General features: G+C 41.1%; 1 protein-coding gene across 2 annotated transcripts in view; it reads right to left on the bottom strand.

Moving 5' to 3' along the window:
* Nucleotides 1-13,195, bottom strand: part of ncanb (neurocan b) — a 92,517-nt gene extending 79,322 nt beyond the window's left edge. For both annotated transcript variants that reach the window (XM_077024215.1, XM_077024216.1), the window contains exon 1: nucleotides 12,875-13,195. The gene's annotated coding sequence lies outside the window, so the exon portion shown is untranslated. The remainder of the gene's footprint in view (nucleotides 1-12,874) is intronic.
* Between the last annotated feature and the right edge of the window lie 7,022 nt (nucleotides 13,196-20,217).

The following is a 20,217-nucleotide window of genomic DNA, read 5'->3' as shown; positions in this document are numbered from 1 at the left end:
CATATGTACCTCTCTATCAAACAGCCCACGTCCTTCATGTCATCACCGCTCATCCAAAGATAATGTGCGTCCACATTCATTCATCTCGACACAAGATATCCATCTCTGCTGCTGCAGGCCTTGGATACATGTGGGCCTCTGTCAGTTTCGCATGGAAGATTGCATGAAACATGGAAAATGGCGGGTTTAAAGACCAAATGACAAAGCCTCCTGCTCCAGGGAATCTGACATGCATGTACCACGCTGATCAGCTTGAGAGGGTTAGAGATGTGATACGGCACACACACACACACACACAATATGGTGTGCACTCCACTCAGACCCTGAAACCTTTCAGAGGGATAACAAAAAATACAGTATAAACGTATTTTAGAAATAAAGTAAAAAAACAAACTAGCCTATTCATATTTGCTATATTACATATTCTTACTATAAGACACATTTCTTTGAGAGTGGTAGTTATAATAAGTGGCACTTCTTATGTCTGCATGGACGTGCTGTTGTGTACGTAACTCTGTGACCTTCCAGTGATATTCTGAAGGGCCCCGTAATGTATGTCAAGTAGTAAAATGACAGAAAATATGACCAATGAAATGTGCGATTTTCAAAGCAAAGCTGTACAAAAAGCCTGAAAATGTCTCAGGAAACTTTGTGTACTTTACTGCAATGTTCAATATCTCTACATCTCTTACTACAGTACACTACAGGCTGCAGGAGTTTTCTTCTTCAGAGAGAGAGAGAGAGAGAGAGAGAGAGAGAGAGAGAGAGATTAAAGAGATTTTAGTGTACACAAAGTTTCCAGATAAAAAGGACATTGCCGAGTGTGTGTGTGTGTGTGTGTGTGTGTGTGTGTGTGTGTGTGTGTGTGTGTGCACGTGTTTTTATGTGTAATAAAATACAATAAAAAGTGTCAGATACCACAATTTCTCCTAAATAAATAGAATGTAAAGAAGTCCAGTTTCCATGTTTTGATTGATATAACAGTATGGCATTGTGACCATCACTCCACCTCAAAAGTCCAAATCCGCCGACTTCCATGTCACATTTTCCCTCCAACCCGCCCGAGCGGGGGAGGGCAGGGACGGGCGTTAATCATCTTTTACACAAGACGTCCCACTTCCACCTTGAGCTACACGAGCTGCCTCGTCTGGGGATACGAGGCTTGATGTCTCTCTCCTTCAGTGGAAGCTAAAAAACAAACCAGCACTAACAGGTCTGATGAATGCCGTCCTGTCAGAGACACCAACTGTTCCAGCTCCTTCCGGGGACGTCCTGGTTTTTATTAATGCTTGCGAATGTGCCCAATTAATTTCTGTTAATGCTCCCCCATCACGGTTTTCCTCAAAGCTTCTCAGGTTTGGGGTTAAGGGGTGAGTTTCGGTGGGGGCGTGTGAGTAGTGAGAGACACAGAGAAGATGGTGAAATGTCTGAGAGAGATATAATTACACAGGCAGGAACCCTATGGAGCAGGTGATTGCTGAAGAAAGTGATGACTGCTATACTCACTACATAAAAGCTGGCTACATAATAGCCTTTCAATTTCTAACAAGCTCATGGTCCATCTGCACTTGTAAATCAGCCTACACAATGCGTACTTGAGCAGAGGCCATAATGAGCATTCATGGGGATGCTCAGGTAAGGTTTCAAAGAAATAAAAATAAACCCGGTCCAATAAGTGCTTAAGACACAGCGGAGTGCAGAGTTGATGTGGTCCGTGTCCCTGATGGCTTTAGGAGCTCTCAACAAGGCTGTTATTTATTTATTAGCCAAGCCAGTCAGCATAGACATTGAAAATACAGTGTATAATTAATGAAGAGGGGGAACTTCTCTCCTCTCTACACGACGACATATAATCCCGACTTGGGCGCGGGACATGAAGCTACTCCCCCTGGGCCAATTAAACGCTGAGAGCTGGCGATTCTAACCGCGGGGGCCGTCATGAGGGTTGTGTGTGGGGGAAAACAAAGGGGCTGATGGGGGATTTGGGCTGTGATCCACAGAGACGAGATGGCCGGCTTTCAGCCCGGACATGCCGGACATACAGAGGAATCAGAGACATATTGCCGCCAGACAGACACACCACCCAGTCCTCTCATGGATAGTAACAGAGCGCAGAGACCGATGTAACGCAGCCAAACACAAACGATCTCCTCCATAGCACAGCTCTGCTTTGACCTTTCACTATCAGAAGCCTGCCAAAGAAAAGCAGGTGCATCATTTATCTGTGCACTGAGGCAAAGTGTCTAAACACCGAGCCCTACGTCCCCTGAAAGGCCAGAGCTGCATGCAGACCGCACACTAACACAAGAAAACCCGCACGCACAAAAAACATTAGGTCTCGTCATTGGAATACACACATTAGTGTTGACTGGCCCTAAACGGCATTAATAATTAATACCGCATTTACAATACTAATTGTGATTCGTTGTCAAGACCAGGCGATCGTGAACGCCTAATGCATAATAAGCGACACTGCTTTGATTTCGAGGATCCACTGCTGAGGACAGTTGTCTGATGTCGTCATTATTAATGCCGGCGCAATCAAGCATTGTGATCGCATTTCAGACACTAAATACCATGTTAAGCATTGTTTTGACCTTCTTATATAGAATTCGGCATTGGGGGGCAGGGAGGGGCATGTTCTTTTCTCTTTGTCTGAATGCATACATTACTAAGACCCCCGATCAACAAAAACGTAAAACATGGAGCCTCGTGAGGCAAATTACCAAAGCATATCACCGAATATATGATGCATGGAGGCTTCCTGTATTATGAAAGACTTTTTCCAGAACATGTTAATGCAAAAACACCAACTTGCCCACTTAAAAAAAAAACACCAAGTTCACCTTTTATTCCCCCAATTAGAACATGTCATCACCGTACACCACCTCTTTATTATAGCACACTGGAATACAGTTTGGAGGTTGATCTAATTACACTGTGTCGTGCTCATATGACTTACTGACAAGCCTTTACAAACTAGATGCACTAATTGCCCTTCATGAACAGCCCTCTGATTGGTCTCCAGGGACGACAAGGGTAGTGGGGTGCTGCCTCTCTCTGTCATATTCTGGTCAAAACAATGAAGGTCATAGAAAATCAGGCCCAATTATTGGCCAAGCTCAAAGGACCATGAGTTACAGTTGGCACAAAAAAAATAATTATGCGTTTAATTAAAAGGAGATAAAAGGAGGGAGGGTTCATATTAACGCAAATAGTCTTACAGGCGGGATAACACAGGGAAACGAGCCTCTACTTGCTAAGTTACAATTTATGAAAATTAAATCGGAAATGCGTCTGCTTTTTATTGTATGGCAGCTTTCACTGATCTCAGATCATTTTTTAAAGGGATGATGTCCAAACAGCTGAAACTCGGCCAGCAGCTGCCATACACATACACTGTCCAGCTGCCTGAATCTATGCCCAAGCTTTGACATTAGTGTCAGCAGTAGATATGGCCCACAGGAAAGTCCTTCCAGTTGAATCACTGTAGTATCCATCAGCCTCAGCTAAGCAGAATTCTGTCTATACATCATTTTCATGAAAGAGCTGCTGTATTCATTATGAGAGTGATCTGGAATTAGGCCTTCCTGATATTAGATCTTTATGATCAGAGATATGACCAATTTAGAAAATATACCTTTGGACAATTCTGTCATCTCTACTATGGATGATATCAAAAACGATTTATTATAATTAGATTGAGATTTAGTGACACGAGGAAAGAAAATCTGGTGACAGCCTGTTTGAGAGACAGTCTCAACAAATCAGGTCTCGTCATCTCAATACTTCATTATGAAAGTGACTATTGAAATCAAACTTCTTCCAGACCTTAATTTGTCTGTCTTCTGTGACCCATTTCATTATATTTCTAGCAGATGATGTCAGGGTATATTGCTAATGGGAGGGTGGAATATTTCAGAACGAACAGTGATTTTTCAAAGGGATGCACACTGTACGCTGTTCTGGGGTTCGAGTTCAAGAGTTTGAGTTCGTTGATTCGAGTTAATTTCCTCCTATGCCTTTTTCTCTCCTTGTTTCATCGTAATGCTTTTTGTTTGGCACCCTATTCTCCTGGGTTCCCTCCCACACACAAGGGACAGTCTGAAAACGCCTATTGCTGTGGAGCAGCACTGTACTGGATCACAAGCACACACTTAAATGTGTGTACCAGCAGCTTTCCTCCATGAAGGGCAATGCCCTTCCTGCCATTGAATCGATGGCCTACTGACTGTTGCTGCTAATGAGATTGCATGCTGGTTTACAGGGAGCAATCAGCAAAACTATTAGATCATGGGCTAAAATAATCTCTGCGCTCAAGACTTAATGCAATACCCAGTGCACCTTGTATGTTTTAAAAACCAATTAAAGCTGTTACAAAAAAAGAGAGATTTGGGTGGAAAAACCTGATCCCAGAATCTGGTTGTGGAAAATTAAAGCTCAGACAGGGATGAATTTAAGAAGATGGTAATTACAGAGAGGATGGTGTGTGTGTGTGTGTGTGGGGGGGGGGGGGGGGGGGTTGTTACTGGGTAGCCTACAGGATTAACAATGAATATAACCAATTTGTTCAGATGGAGGAAGGTCACATTGGAAGAAGTAAAGCTACTGTTCTCCTACCACACTTTACAAATGCAAGCTGTACTCAACAAGGTTGATCATTTGGGCTACTGTTCTGTGATATGGACAAAGAGTCGGACATGATGCAGACATCAGGACCCTTGGAGGGAGCCATTTTAGCATCAGCCGCAAGGCCAGAACCTCCCACATAACCCACAACACAAACACATTTTTAGATCCTGTCACTTGTCCCGAGTCCCTAATCACCACTCATCAGAGATAGCTAACAGCCACAAGGCTCCAGGAAAACATTTCTCCAGTTTCTGCCCCCACTACATGTATTCCACAGGATGACAGTTAATTACAGAGGAGAATTGGTTACAACCCCACCTGTTAAGTCTTAATGTGGCAAACAAAATGGAAAGCCAATTGCGAGTCAAACAAGAGAGTTTGCCCGCAGAGATTCTTTATCAAACAACAAAATGATAATTATTTAACAGACTGTTGCCTATGATGTGCAAATGGGAAAAATGCATTATCATATGCTCACAAAATCAAACATTTCCACCTTCTCTGCAAGTGTGTGCCTATATAAAATGTATGTCTGCATGTGTGTGCGTGCACACATTTTCTGTCACCAGCAGTTCAAGAAAATATAACTATTGCAATCTAAGAGTACATGGCTTCCCCAAGTGTGGCTGCAGTAAACATTGCACACACATGTCGACCCAATGATGCATCTCCTTTAACACACGGAGTCAGGACGCCAGTGGCCCGTGATGTCTGCCTGTGTATCAGTGACATCAAAGCTGTCTGTGGTGTGTGTGTGCAGAGGAAATAATGTTCCCCAGATGTCAATTTTCTTTTCACATCACACTCACATGACAGCTGTAGAAAAGTGTGGAGTTTCCAATCTAACGTTAGTCACGCTAGGCCCTTTTGTGCTTGATTTGAGTGTTTCATGAAAGTAACACGAAAGTAACTACTTGGCATTGAATTAATGTAATGTGTCTCATTACTTTTAAGCAAAAAATATCTACTGTTGCCTGCTTTAAATATCCATTTTAGAAATCACGATGAACAAATCACACATATTTTTATAAAAGAGGCCCATAATATGTTACACTTTGCTAAGCCACTGGAGTGTTATGATGAAAATTTCATTACTGGCAGTAGATAGACAGAAAATAGAGTCTTCTGCAACGACATTTGACCTGCAGTACACTGGAGGCGAGGCGAGCGACTTACAAATTCAATCAATGGAGTGTGTTTGGGCTCAGCAGGGCTGTCTGGTGGGAGGTGTATGTGTTGAATCTTGGGTCAGTCTATAGTGATCCAGTTAAGCAGAGAGAGAAAAGGCTTGAGTATAAGCTTCTCACCTGTCATGTCTCACTCGGGAGGCCGGAGCCTTCCTCACCACCATTGCAAAGCCACCACGGAGATGAGACGAGACGAGCTTTTACAACACTTGACGTTTCTCGATTTCAGCCACCGGCCATATATATATTGTGCTGAAATAACTCGTTTTTATTTACTAGTGGGTGCGCATGGTGAAAATATTTTGTCTGTGTAGTCAGTATCAATTTTGTTTACAGTTTTTTTCTTTTTTTCATTAAATATTTATTGTTTTTAATGATTAACATCAACAAAAAATGAAAAGAAAAAAAGAAAGGAAAGGCAACACAGAAGAAAAGGCGGCTGAAGGCAAAATTGCTAAATAAGCCACATGCTAAACGCAGAAGAAATGAGGAGTGAGGAGAAGTATGATAACAGTAATGAAAGTAATAATAATTATAATAATAATTTACGGGTTTCTTAAAGTGAACATCTAATGAGTTACATTCATAGACAGATCACATTGATAGCACAAAACATTTACAAGCTCAACCCAAAACACTACAATGAAACAAATATTTGCAATTAAAGAACCACAAGAGTAACAACAGGATGCAGATAAAATATTAAATATTATAATATGCACAACCATGCTAATGAACACGAATATCCACCATCACATTAGTGAACAATCCAAATGCGCAGATAAGAGACGCCTCCTTGTTGCTAAATCCAACAGCTCACAATACAGTATTACTTCCACATTCATACAGGCCACAAATGGAAAGTGAAAGATGAAATAGGAAGTATTACAATATGTTCCTCCCTGAGTCGTCCGTGAGTTTTTCCTGCATGTTCCAGGGTATAGATGATAGTTGTAAGATTACGCGGGCAATCTTTATTACATGCGAGACTAAACAAGAGATTAAGAAGGGGATTTGTTTCTTACCCAGCCTACCTCTGGTACAGGCCACTTTCAATGGTGCACTGAAAACCACATTACTGATCACTTATTTTGACAGAAATAAAAATTTAAAAAATTGTGAAAAACAAAGCAACAAACTTCTTCAAAACAACACTGTAGATGTTAAAAGGGAACATTTGCCAAAGGAGTCACACCTAACAAAATTAGATCTGATTAATCAAGATTTCTCTAAGTAAATTCTATTTCTCCTGTACTAAAACTCATTTAATAGGAGTATGTACCAGACAGAGAAGTGGCCAATGTTCTGGGAGCTGTCCAGTGCTGAAACCAGATGCATTTGCTGCAAATCGATGTTACAGTTTTTGATAACTTCCACCTAGTGTTGCCTATGACATCAAACTTCAGTCCCACACCATGCATCTACAACATTCTCCAAGACACACACGCTCAACCCAATGCACAACCCAAGTCTTCCCTTGTATAGAGAGGTCATCATCTCTTAACAGACATTTAACTTACTACATCTGGACTGTTTTACATTTTATGTACAAGTCACAGAGCCCAGGTCAATTGCAGACATTGAACTTCAGTCATGTTTAAATAAAAAATCATTCACGTCACCTTTAAGTTCTGACCGTTCCAACTGTCACTGGGAAAACTGGTAAGATACAGCTCTTTCTCATAAGCATTCTGTAAACATAGAACGGCTAATTATAAAAAAGCATAAACAGCCAAAAAAAACAAACACAACAACAAAAAACACCATTATGCACTTTCTGCATCACCCGTTGCACTAGACCCCATTATAGTGACCCTATTATGAATACAGCAAAAAGCACAGTAGGTGTCAAATAAAAATGCCTGTTTTGAATAATGAAATCTCAGGTCTGTTCTTTGATGAATATTCATAGATTGAACAAAGAAGAACCCTGTCTGCACAAGAGGCCAAACTACAGCTAAGTATGTACTGCTCTGGGTCACAAGGCTAAAGTATTTTTTTGTGAGAACACACACATAATGAGAAAATGTCTCTCTGATTGTGAGAGACTCGAAGATATGAGCTGTTTAGCAACATGCCAAACCATGGATTAAGTATGAGGCATACACGGACACACATAAAGACACTAAATATTTTTAAATGCATCAACATATTTGTACAAAACTGCTATGTGGAGAAAACCTGTACATAGTTCTAAATGTTGCCGTAGTACTTAATTTCAAAATAACATCCTGAAAGACCAACCTGATGACACCAGGACATACATGAAGAAGGAAAACAGGAACAACATTAGCATGTGCAGATACTTACTTACCCAGATAGGTCGTAACATTCTTGTTATTATTATTATTATTATGTTATTATTATTATTATTATTATTATTATTATTATTATTATTATTATTATTATTATTATTATTATTATTATTATTATTATGTTAACAATCATTCTTGGTGGGGAGGAAGGAAATCTCTATTTTGGAAACAGTGCACAGGCATTTACTGTTGTCTTCTAAGTTGTTTATGTTTCTTTTTTTGCCCAGACTGTCTGTGAGTCTTTAGATGTGCGCATTAAAACATTTTCTCCAAAAGCTGCCATGTGCCCAGAAGCAGCATGCATTACTTATATGAAGTCTTCCCAGGACCAAACGTTAAGCAGGAACATCTCCATTTTTGTACCTAGCTCAGGCTTCTTGAGTACTTTTAGTCATCCGCACAGTAGACTTGGTCCATTAAGCTCTGCGCATACTAATTTACGACAAGGACATTATCTCCTGGAATCCAGAGGCGTCAGGTTGTTTGGATGCTTTTCAAGTACAAATTTAATTCCACCTGTCAACATCCCCCTCCTTACAAGTGTTGATGCTAAGCTTTGTGTGCAGCCAGGCAGAAAGACATTATTGAAATACGAGGAAATCAATCAGCACCCTACTAAAAACAGCACAATACCACAGGGTTTGTAGGCCAAAGCAATTTCCCCCTCCCTTCTAATGACAACATAAGGGTGGTCTTTTGGCGTTTATTCATGTTGGAAAAGCAGACATAAAATGCGCCAACGAGCTACACCAGCAAAGGGAAAAGAAGAGTGCACCAGCGTACGGCAGTGAAAACGAAGACACTGACAATTTGAGGACAGTGTTTGAAAACAGAAGACAGAGGCTGAATATGGACACTGAAGCTGAATATGGCAGCACAGATTCTGACATGGCCGGGATTACCGCTGTGTCTGTTGTTGGGGGGGGCAGATAGTTTCTGATGTCATGGTGAAGTTCAGCAATGGGAGTTTTACAGACACTCGCATGTTTATTCAAGAGATGTCAAAAAACATGTATCATCAAACAAATGATGAATAATGCACATGGCAGAAGGTGTTTGATCTCACCAGTGTTCAAAAAGGGAGGGGGAAGAGAGAGTGAGAGAGAGAGAGACAAAGAGAGAGAGAAAGAGAGAGGCGAGGAAGAGAATGTATTTCTACTCTGGTGAAACTAAAAAAATAAAGTAGAAGCAAGCAGGTGTGTGCAGACTGAGACCAAAATATGAGTATGTATCTGGGTGATAGAAGGATGAGTATGTATCCAGGTGATAGAAGGATGAGTATGTATCTGGGTGATAGAAGGATGAGTATGTATCTGGGTGATAGAAGGATGAGTATGTGTCTGGGTAATAGAAGGATGAGTATGTATCTGGGTGATAGAAGGATGAGTGTGTATCTGGGTGATAGAAGGATGAGTATGTGTCTGGGTAATAGAAGGATGAGTATGTATCTGGGTGATAGAAGGATGAGTATGTATCTGGGTGATAGAAGGATGAGTATGTGTCTGGGTAATAGAAGGATGAGTATGTATCTGGGTGATAGAAGGATGAGTATGTATCTGGGTGATAGAAGGATGAGTATGTATCTGGGTAATAGAAGGATGAGTATGTATCTGGGTGATAGAAGGATGAGTATGTATCCAGGTAATAGAAGGATGAGTATGTGTCTGGGTAATAGAAGGATGAGTATGTATCTGGGTGATAGAAGGATGAGTGTGTATCTGGGTGATAGAAGGATGAGTATGTATCTGGGTGATAGAAGGATGAGTATGTATCTGGGTGATAGAAGGATGAGTATGTATCTGGGTGATAGAAGGATGAATATGTATCTGGGTGATAGAAGGATGAGTATGTATCTGGGTGATAGAAGGATGAGTATGTATCTGGGTGATAGAAGGATGAGTATGTGTCTGGGTAATAGAAGGATGAGTATGTATCTGGGTGATAGAAGGATGAGTATGTATCCAGGTAATAGAAGGATGAGTATGTATCTGGGTGATAGAAGGATGAGTATGTATCTGGGTGATAGAAGGATGAGTATGTATCTGGGTGATAGAAGGATGAGTATGTATCCAGGTGATAGAAGGATGAGTATGTATCTGGGTGATAGAAGGATGAGTATGTATCCAGGTGATAGAAGGATGAGTATGTATTCAGGTGATAGAAGGATGAGTATGTAACTGGGTGATAGAAGGATGAGTATGTGTCTGGGTAATAGAAGGATGAGTATGTATCTGGGTGATAGAAGGATGAGTATGTATCCAGGTAATAGAAGGATTAGTATGTATCTGGGTGATAGAAGGATGAGTATGTATCTGGGTGATAGAAGGATGAGTATGTATCTGGGTGATAGAAGGATGAGTATGTATCTGGGTGATAGAAGGATGAGTATGTATCTGGGTGATAGAAGGATGAGTATGTGTCTGGGTAATAGAAGGATGAGTATGTATCTGGGTGATAGAAGGATGAATATGTATCTGGGTGATAGAAGGATGAGTATGTATCTGGGTGATAGAAGGATGAGTATGTGTCTGGGTAAAAGAAGGATGAGTATGTATCTGGGTGATAGAAGGATGAGTATGTATCCAGGTAATAGAAGGATGAGTATGTATCTGGGTGATAGAAGGATGAGTATATATCCAGGTGATAGAAGGATGAGTATGTATCCAGGTGATAGAAGGATGAGTATGTATCTGGGTGATAGAAGGATGAGTATGTGTCTGGGTAATAGAAGGATGAGTATGTATCTGGGTGATAGAAGGATGAATATGTATCTGGGTGATAGAAGGATGAGTATGTATCTGGGTGATAGAAGGATGAGTATGTGTCTGGGTAAAAGAAGGATGAGTATGTATCTGGGTGATAGAAGGATGAGTATGTATCCAGGTAATAGAAGGATGAGTATGTATCTGGGTGATAGAAGGATGAGTATATATCCAGGTGATAGAAGGATGAGTATGTATCCAGGTGATAGAAGGATGAGTATGTATCCAGGTGATAGAAGGATGAGTATGTATCTGGGTGATAGAAGGATGAGTATGTATCTGGGTGATAGAAGGATGAGTATGTATCTGGGTGATAGAAGGATGAATATGTATCCAGGTGATAGAAGGATGAGTATGTATCTGGGTGATAGAAGGATGAGTATGTATCTGGGTGATAGAAGGATGAGTATGTATCTGGGTAATAGAAGGATGAGTATGTATCTGGGTGATAGAAGGATGAGTATGTGTCTGGGTGATAGAAGGATGAGTATGTATCTGGGTGATAGAAGGATGAGTATGTATCCAGGTGATAGAAGGATGAGTATGTATCCAGGTGATAGAAGGATGAGTATGTATCCAGGTGATAGAAGGATGAGTATGTATCCGGGTGATAGAAGGATGAGTATGTATCTGGGTGATAGAAGGATGAGTATGTATCTGGGTGATAGAAGGATGAGTATGTATCTGGGTGATAGAAGGATGAGTATGTGTCTGGGTGATAGAAGGATGAGTATGTATCTGGGTGATAGAAGGATGAGTATGTATCTGGGTGATAGAAGGATGAGTATGTATCTGGGTGATAGAACCAATTTGCTGCAAACAGCTGGTTGAAATTTCCCTAGAGCTCTTTTAAACACAATACTCTGCTATTCTCTATTTTAGAAGCTTTTCAACAAATAAAATGAAACACACACACACACACACACACACACACACACACACACACACACACACACACACACACACACACACACACACACACACACACACAGCACATAAACTCAGGTACACACACAGGTACACAGAGAGTTCACAGAAGATTCTACATCATTCCCCTTTTCTTGTCAAATACGTGGACATGTTGCAGGCTGATGGAGCAAATGTTGTGTGGTTCTTTTATCTGTTCTGGAGACTCCTGGGCTGAAGTCAGATACAGTCAGATAGAGACAAAACACACAGACAGCCTCGACAGAACGCCACTGTGGATCAGGTCTGTCTCCTGCTCCCGCTAGCAACACACTGGCACTGCAATGGGCCCAGGACTGACAGCACTCACCACCTGTCTAACTTCACACGATCCACCGTACCACGACGATCAACACTGCACAAATACGATGTAATGCACCTGGATAGCTACACGCGCTCCCCATGCTCACACTGACAGACACGCGCTGATGAAAACTCTCTTATCTTGCGAGAGTTACAAGAGGCTTAACCAAGGAAAAAAAGTAAACTTTTGCAGTGAGACACACTGTCAAAGGAACGTGAATCAAAGAGGCTTTTTTGTATAACTGTACAAGATATTTGAGCATATAAGAAGAAACCCAGAAAAGGAAACTGGATAGTGTGGAAAGTCATCTCGCTGGACCAAGAGAAGAACTGTATTAAAAAGAGACCTAAATTGGTCTTACATTAGACCGTATCGTACACTTTCAAATTATTTCCCTAAGTGAACGGAAACTGTAAGTTAAACACAGAAATACTCAAAAATAATAACATTTCATATCAGCCAGCTCATAACCCACAAATACGATCGATCTTAGAAGATCTACAAAAGATCGAGTCCAGTAACCTAACGCTAGATGAGACGCGGAATCTGCAGGTAGTCTTTGTCCTCCTTGAGATACTGACTGTCCTTTCGTGGCACATTTATTCCTCAAATCCAGCCAGGTCAGGAAACGCAGCGCTTGCTACGGAATATGATTCGATGAGGGTGCAGCAGATGCGCGATAGTTAAACACAATAAAATGACTCTAACCTTGTCAGAGATACCCGCGCCTGACGTCTCTAGGTGCAGAGGAATGTGGCTCCGCTCCAGAGGAACCGCTCCTTCTGTTCGGCGCAGGTGTTCCGTCGCTCTTCTGCGTGTCACCGTAGCGGAGGTAAACCATCAAAATATGTAAAGCGCTGTATCTTTTGAAAATGTGATTTCTTCTAGTCTGTTCTGCACAAACGCAGACTCTCTCTGTTTCTCGACAGTGAGCGTCTGGCCACCCGCCCGTGCAGAAGGGAAGGAGAGAAGAGAGTGAAGCGCCTCTCACTTTCTCCGGTCGCGAGGAGATGCTGAACAAAAGCGCGCGTGGAGGCTCACCGCCCTCGGAGTACATGCACCCCCCCACCCCCACCTCCAAACACCCCCCCCCCCCCCACCCACCCCGATTTTAAACCAGCTGAGCGAGGTACGGAATATAGCGTTGATGCAGAGAGCCCGTGGGCGTTTTGAGACTGGCAGCGTTCTGTGGTTCTGGGGTGGGGGATGGCAGGGAGACTTCATTTTACAGTGCAGAATTATTACATATTCCTCTTCTGACATTTTACAGAGTATTTATTGTGCCTAAAATTCTGGAGAACCTCTGTATAATGAGTACGATAGTCAGTCGTGGCTTCAACTCCACGCATTTAATCTGTGAATTATTTATATTTGAGCGAGGTATTTCGGTTCAGTTATACATAAAAATGCATATTGCTAACCCTCTTTAAAGTTCAGCAAACAAACTGAAAAGTAGCAAAACAATGTAGGCAAAAAGATAAAACCCTAATGAAATTCCAGTTCATCAGTATTTTGTCTTGCTCAGATAATTTCAAATATGTTTTTCATCATTTATTTTATTTTATTCATTTGTTTTTTTAAATTGCTTATCTCCATCAAAAGATTGGGTTTACAAAACGCCGAGTCATTGTCAGTATGAATTTTATAGATAATGTACAGACATTATCATAAAGACAACATATTTGGGAAAATCATTTTAATACAAGTGGATCCCAAATGGCTGTGGCCGACCTGCCTACTTCTTTCACGACAGAATAATGATGTCCCTGGAGATATAACGTACCTGTTCAGAGGGACAGCGATGTGGCCCACTGACATACATTTTATGACACATAAACGCCCACGCGCCCACCTCTGTCTCGTTCACTCATTTCTCGTCACAGCTGCACGCACGTTTACAGTAGAAACGTAGGGGAAATTACTTAAACGCTATCACATTTATACAACACAAACTACAACACAGCTCAGAATTAGACGTTTTCGCTTCACATTTATGTACCCAAGCGAGATGAATGTGAACTTTGTCCGTGGTTCTGAAATGTTGCTAGAGTGTAGTAGGCTTATTGAATTTTGTAATCATGTATCTCAGTTAATTACCGTGGGTCATTAGGGACAAAAGCGAGATTATTAAACAATAACAATATTTACCACCACAATGGCTATGCACAAATATCCATCCCGCAATTAACAAAACAGTCATTCATTAAGAATGACTGCATTAATTAAGAATGACTGCAACATTAGAAACTGCTTATTCCATTTCATAATGGACAGCATATTTACAAACATGGACGTGCAGTACAAGACTCAATCAAAACAAAGAAACAATAAGACACATATTAACCGAGGCACCATGTGAACAAAGCCAATTTCCATCACACTGGCTGGTGACAAAGTGAACGATTAAAAGTCAATGGCATTTCATAACACTCCTCATAAAAGCATAGTGGCAGACCTTTACTCACTCGCCAGCAGAGACTTCCTGTTCTAGAGGTTTTCTCAAAACAAAACATTTCACAAATTCTTTCTCAACACTCATGACAGAACTCCAATCCCAATGATTTATGAACAGAAACAAAACGTCTCCCCAAGGAAACCTGCACCTTATCAAAATTCATGGAAGAGACGGATGTTGAGATTCTAAAGTAAGTCCAGTCTAGCAACAAAAGGTCTTCACTTTGATCTGAGGAACCGGAGTATTGATTACTGCTGCAGACAGCGGGGGGATTATACACCTCTTAAAGTGCACCCTTTTAACACAGATCACATTAGAGTAGATTCATAGTGTGGAGTACTGTAAGGTTAACAGTGGTTGGAATGTGCAGTGTGCTACCATATGTAAACAGTACTAAAACCGAAGAGAGGACCATTAGAATTGAATGCTCTATTCTCAGTGTCTGGTCCACAGACTGTATGTATGCTACTTTAGACTGGGACACCTATTGTACTATGAATAATGAAGTGAATAATATTGAACCTTTTGAATCTCAGAGTGGGAATCATCACCCTCATCCAATCCACACATGTTCCTTTTAATCCATTTATCTCTTGCTGATTCTGTGGTGTAACCGCACACCTCTGGGCTGCGTGGCCTCCCTCCCTCAGACTTCCCTCCAGTGCTGTGGGCCAACAGGGGTTCTGGCGCCGGTCCAACCTCCTCAGCGCTGCTCACTGACCCAGAAACAACTGACACAAGCACTTAAGGGCAATCGTCCATCCGTTCTTGGTCACACGCCATTCCTGTGTGTGCACGCATGTGTGTGTGTTGTGTGCGGGTGTGTGTGAAAGGGCATGGGGGGAAGGCGGGGTTGAATTATGCGAGGAGAGAGAGAGAGAGAGAGAGAGAGAGAGAAGTGTGGGGGTTGGGAGGAAGACAAACCCGAGGCGGTGATGCAGCGTCCGAGCGTTTGGTAAACGGGCTCTGTGAGAACTGCAGAGGGACCATTGAGTGTGGAGAATAGAGAAGAGTCAGCAGAGGACCTAAATGAGAGCGAAAGAGAGCCGCTCAGGTGTGGGCCAGACTGATCCATAATGGATGAGGAGTGAGGAACAGCACCAGGTCCTCTGCCCAGTGTAAATGAGAGACATGCCACAGCACGAACCATGTAACGTGTCTTTTGTGTGGTTTTCTTTTTTACTTATTACGACAGATAACTAAATGGTCATCTTGAGAAGAGAATGTCAGTGTAATAATTGGATTTTTGAATGGATAAATTAGATACCACTGCTGAGATACAGCCAAGATTGTACCAGTAAAAATGGACCCTGATTCAATTTCATATTTCCCCATTACAGTTGAATAGCATCAAACTCAAAGTACAAGTGTATCTCGTAGGTATCTAGGCACATGACTTCTCGCCATTCTATGTGATAATTACACAGGTGACAAGACTGTTAGGAATGGTGCAATTATACCAGCGTGAGGCAAATCCATAAAGAAGTGGGGCAGATTAAACATGGGGCAAAATTATGGATCCAGAGTACCCAAAAAGTTGCACAACAGAAAGCAGAGGGTTGTTTTCTCTAACACAATATCTCTTAATTAATAGTATGTTAGCCTTGCAGTATCCCATTGACTATCAACATTTGTAGCCTAGGAATATAAATCTTCACGCATATCTCAAAAACGCAATCACAGAACACTTTACTGTTATTATACAAACAAAAGATGGAATGGTATCATCGCAAGCCAATACTTTATGAACCGAGAGCAAAACACATTCTTCATTGAAAATAGTAAGAACAACATCACAGTATAATTTATACTGTGAGCACTGTGGTTCTGGAAATCTAAAACTAAAATATAATAAAAACAGTTCTGAAAAATTAAATCTACATGCATAAAACCAACAGCATGCTGAGAATATCATTATCACTTGGGGAAAAAATGCTAAGTGGACTCAATGTACCAAAAAACGCAGTGGGAATCATAAGAGCAATGGTGTGAAATTTTTATTGCATATTATTGTTTCATCAAGCTTAAATCCTGTCAAAAGAATAGCGATTAAAGTAAATGTTTGCAGACATAAAATAACCAGTATGTGTATTAGTCATCTCTGCAATAGCCAAACAGGTAAAATATACACCTGGCTAAATACATAAAGCATCTTGGACAGAACCTTGATGTTGCTGGCCTCTGAAAGAACAAATGTTTCCGGATATGACTATGATCGTTCTATTCTCCTGCCACTTATAATAAACAATGTCAAACTGATCTCAGTACAGGATAACGGAGACAGATACTAGTCGGCTGCAATGCGCTCTAAAGATTTACATGTTCAGAGTGCCTTAAAATAAAAAGACACTCAGTCTAGTGTATGTAGGTCTGGAATACAATAACCGACAGACGAACCCACTGCGTAAACCTTGTTCCTTCCCATAGTTCTGGGCCGAGACAACATCTGTAAGAAAGATTGTCCTTGAGGCTGGGTTGTGTTGTATGCTGTCACCAGAAAATATTACTGAAAACATTAAATGGATTCACAGAAAAACAGTGATATGTCAAAGAAGAAACCACGAAGACTGAATCCTAGCACCTTGTCAACCAGACTGACTGGCATCTTGGAAATGAAGATCTCATGATACTTAGCTTCAACAGCAGTAGCACTCTGTGATGTAGCTACTGTCCTTACTACCTTTGACTACCATCTATTCGTTTCATTGCCACCATGAGGACATACCAGCATCAACGGTCATCTGCAAATGGTGTCAAAGAAAAAGACCCTGCAAACCCCAAATACTGCCTTGAATTTTGCGGTTTGTGGGTAAAAAGTATGACTGTGTACCACAGTGTCCCATAAGAGTGAGTCTCCACAGATTAGAGTCAGGCTAGAGTCAGGTTGGAGTCAGATTAGAGTCAGATTAGAGTCAGGCTAGAGTCAGATTGGAGTCAGGCTAGAGTCAGATTAGAGTCAGATTAGAGTCAGGTTGGAGTCAGATTAGAGTCAGGTTGGAGTCAGATTAAAGTCACGCTAGAGTCAGTTTAGAGTCGTGTTGGAGTCAGATTAGAGTCATGCTAGAGTCAGATTAGAGTCTGTCTTAAAAAGCAGGATGTAAAGAACATGCTGTGCCTTTTACTGTCCATTTACCAGACTGACCTTACAGACCTTGCAGTGAATGACATCAGACAACCCTGCTGCCCCAGGGTGGTGGGGCACCTCCATAGGCCAAAGCCCGCCTTATTTGGCCTCTAACATAAGTAACTATCTCTGTTAGTTAGCTGACACAAGGTAGAAGTGATGCATTTTCCAGTCATGACTTTTAATGGCTTGGGTGTTACAATCAAGACCTCTCAGCCCAATACACTAACCATAAACATTACACACAAGAGCAGGAGACAAGCAGAGAAAGACATTCAACAACCCAAGGGGTTTTCAGTACTCAAACAAAAATACGACCAAATCTGGACTTTTTTCACTGTGTAAAAGGCCATGTCAGGAAAACAGTTTTCTTAATACTTCCCTCTCTCTGCTTGATTCCACAACAGCACTTATTCACACTGCCTGCAGTGTAGCGTTGAGCGTTAGGAATTTGCTCAACGCACTGACAAAAAGAAAACATTTTTCCTGATCATTGAACTAAAATGTTTTGAACAAACAATGATGTGAACCCACATAAAAATGAAAAGTAAGATTTCAATAGCATGAGTATTCATGAATGTTAGCGTACAGGTGAGTGCCATGCTACAGGGTGGGGTCCTGATTGTTGGGTGGAGGTCCTGGCTTCTCAACGGTCTACAGACTTGTACCGACTCAAAGCATTTTGACTGTTTAGCAAATGGCCTCAACATGAACACTCTCAGTGGACTTCAAAGATAATTTCTGTACTATCTTGTGCTATTTTGGGGTAACTATCCACTGAAGATAAGAATACATTAGTCTAATGTGTGCTAGTGTCCAGTTGTGTTTTTCTTTTCTTTGTTTTCAACAGTAAAACTCTCCTGGCTATAATGTCAACAAACCTCTGTGAAATGGAATATCCACGTCCAGTATGACCTTACCTTTCCGACGCTCAACTGCTTTATTTATTTGTTTTCCACACACATTATTACTGGAGCATTTGATGCTACCAAGAAAGAATGTTAAGGATGTGTGTTACTTTCATCCATGTTTTTGCTAGCCAAGTGTGTGCTGCTTGGTTCTCTGCTAATCAAAAGAGTTCCTCAGGAAGAATGTGTGCATGGCCTGAGGAGGTTTACGTGGCTCTTAATGACATGGGAGACAGGCACAGGCATCACATCTCAGCAATGTTTGTCTAAATTGTGCCTTTGAAAGAAAAGACAGCTCACCATATCAAAGGCCACACAACCAGAGTCGGCCATTAATTAGAACGTTGCACTTTAATGCTAATGCTATTGCTAAGCCTCTCCCTATGCCTGATCTATTACCCAGAAAGGCATATTTCGCATTGTCACACAAAAAAAAAAAATTCAAATGCATGACATTTAGGAGTCCAGACTCAGTCTTGACCCTGTCCTAATTTACATGGACCTTGGACAACTGTGCTTACTTGGCAACTGCGCAAGAATTTGCCTGAGAGACTGTGTACCAGACACTGAGAATAGAAAATAAGAGACATTTCAAGGCTCTTTCAGGGCAATCAGTGGTGAGACATATATCCCACCCCCCACCACCAACACCAACACACACACATGCACACACTGTCGCTCAGACAGTACTTATAACCATGTATGAAATGTCTGAAATGTTATCAAAGGGCACATGGTATCATAGCAGCTGTGAGAAACTGTCCCTTGTTGCTATGGGGACTGTGCCCTTATGTGTTTGTCCATATAAACAAATTAAAGCCCTCGATTGAGGATGTATAATATTTACAACAAAAATGCAAAGCAATAATGCAGGCTAAAGGCAAAGAAATTATCCTAAATATAGGGACAGATATATTCATCTAAAGCCCTGTTTGTCTTATTTAAAATAAGATTAGACAACTGTGATACTTCTTAATAACTGCAATTCTGCTCTGCACAGTGAATCGCCTTGGAGCACTTTCAGATTAACTCTCAGATTAACTCAAACATTTCTGTGAGAAAGCGGTCTTACATGAGTCACTGTAGCACATGTTTTTTTAACAGGCCCATCTGTGCATATCTCTCTGTCTTGTATTGAGCCAAGGATGAAGTTAAAGTTTATATGGTAAAATGGTGAGTCAGCAACTTTGTCCAACTCACAATGCCCTTTTCTAAAACCCTGTGAAACTATTTAAATCTCACAACAGCGTCAAAGAAAGGGGAATCGGGTTTTCACTCTTATTCTGTTCCATGTCATCTGATTTGCAAAGCCCATATTACTAAGACTATCAGTTGAAGCCATGCTTAAACATAGTGATGTTTAGAATAACTGGATAACATTAGATTTCATAAGGGTACTGTCTAGCCATGCCAATGTACATCAATTATTGAAAGACCCCATTGGACTGCATCATAGATAGATAGATAGATAGATAGATAGATAGATAGATAGATAGATAGATAGATAGATAGATAGATAGATAGATAGATAGATAGATAGATAGATGGATGGATGGATGGATGG

The sequence above is a fragment of the Brachyhypopomus gauderio genome, chromosome 12 (assembly GCF_052324685.1).
Source record: "Brachyhypopomus gauderio isolate BG-103 chromosome 12, BGAUD_0.2, whole genome shotgun sequence".
Classification (NCBI taxonomy): Eukaryota; Metazoa; Chordata; class Actinopteri; order Gymnotiformes; family Hypopomidae; genus Brachyhypopomus; species Brachyhypopomus gauderio.
The sequence above is the reverse complement of the archived record's forward strand: the minus strand, read 5'-3'. Positions and strand labels throughout refer to the sequence as shown.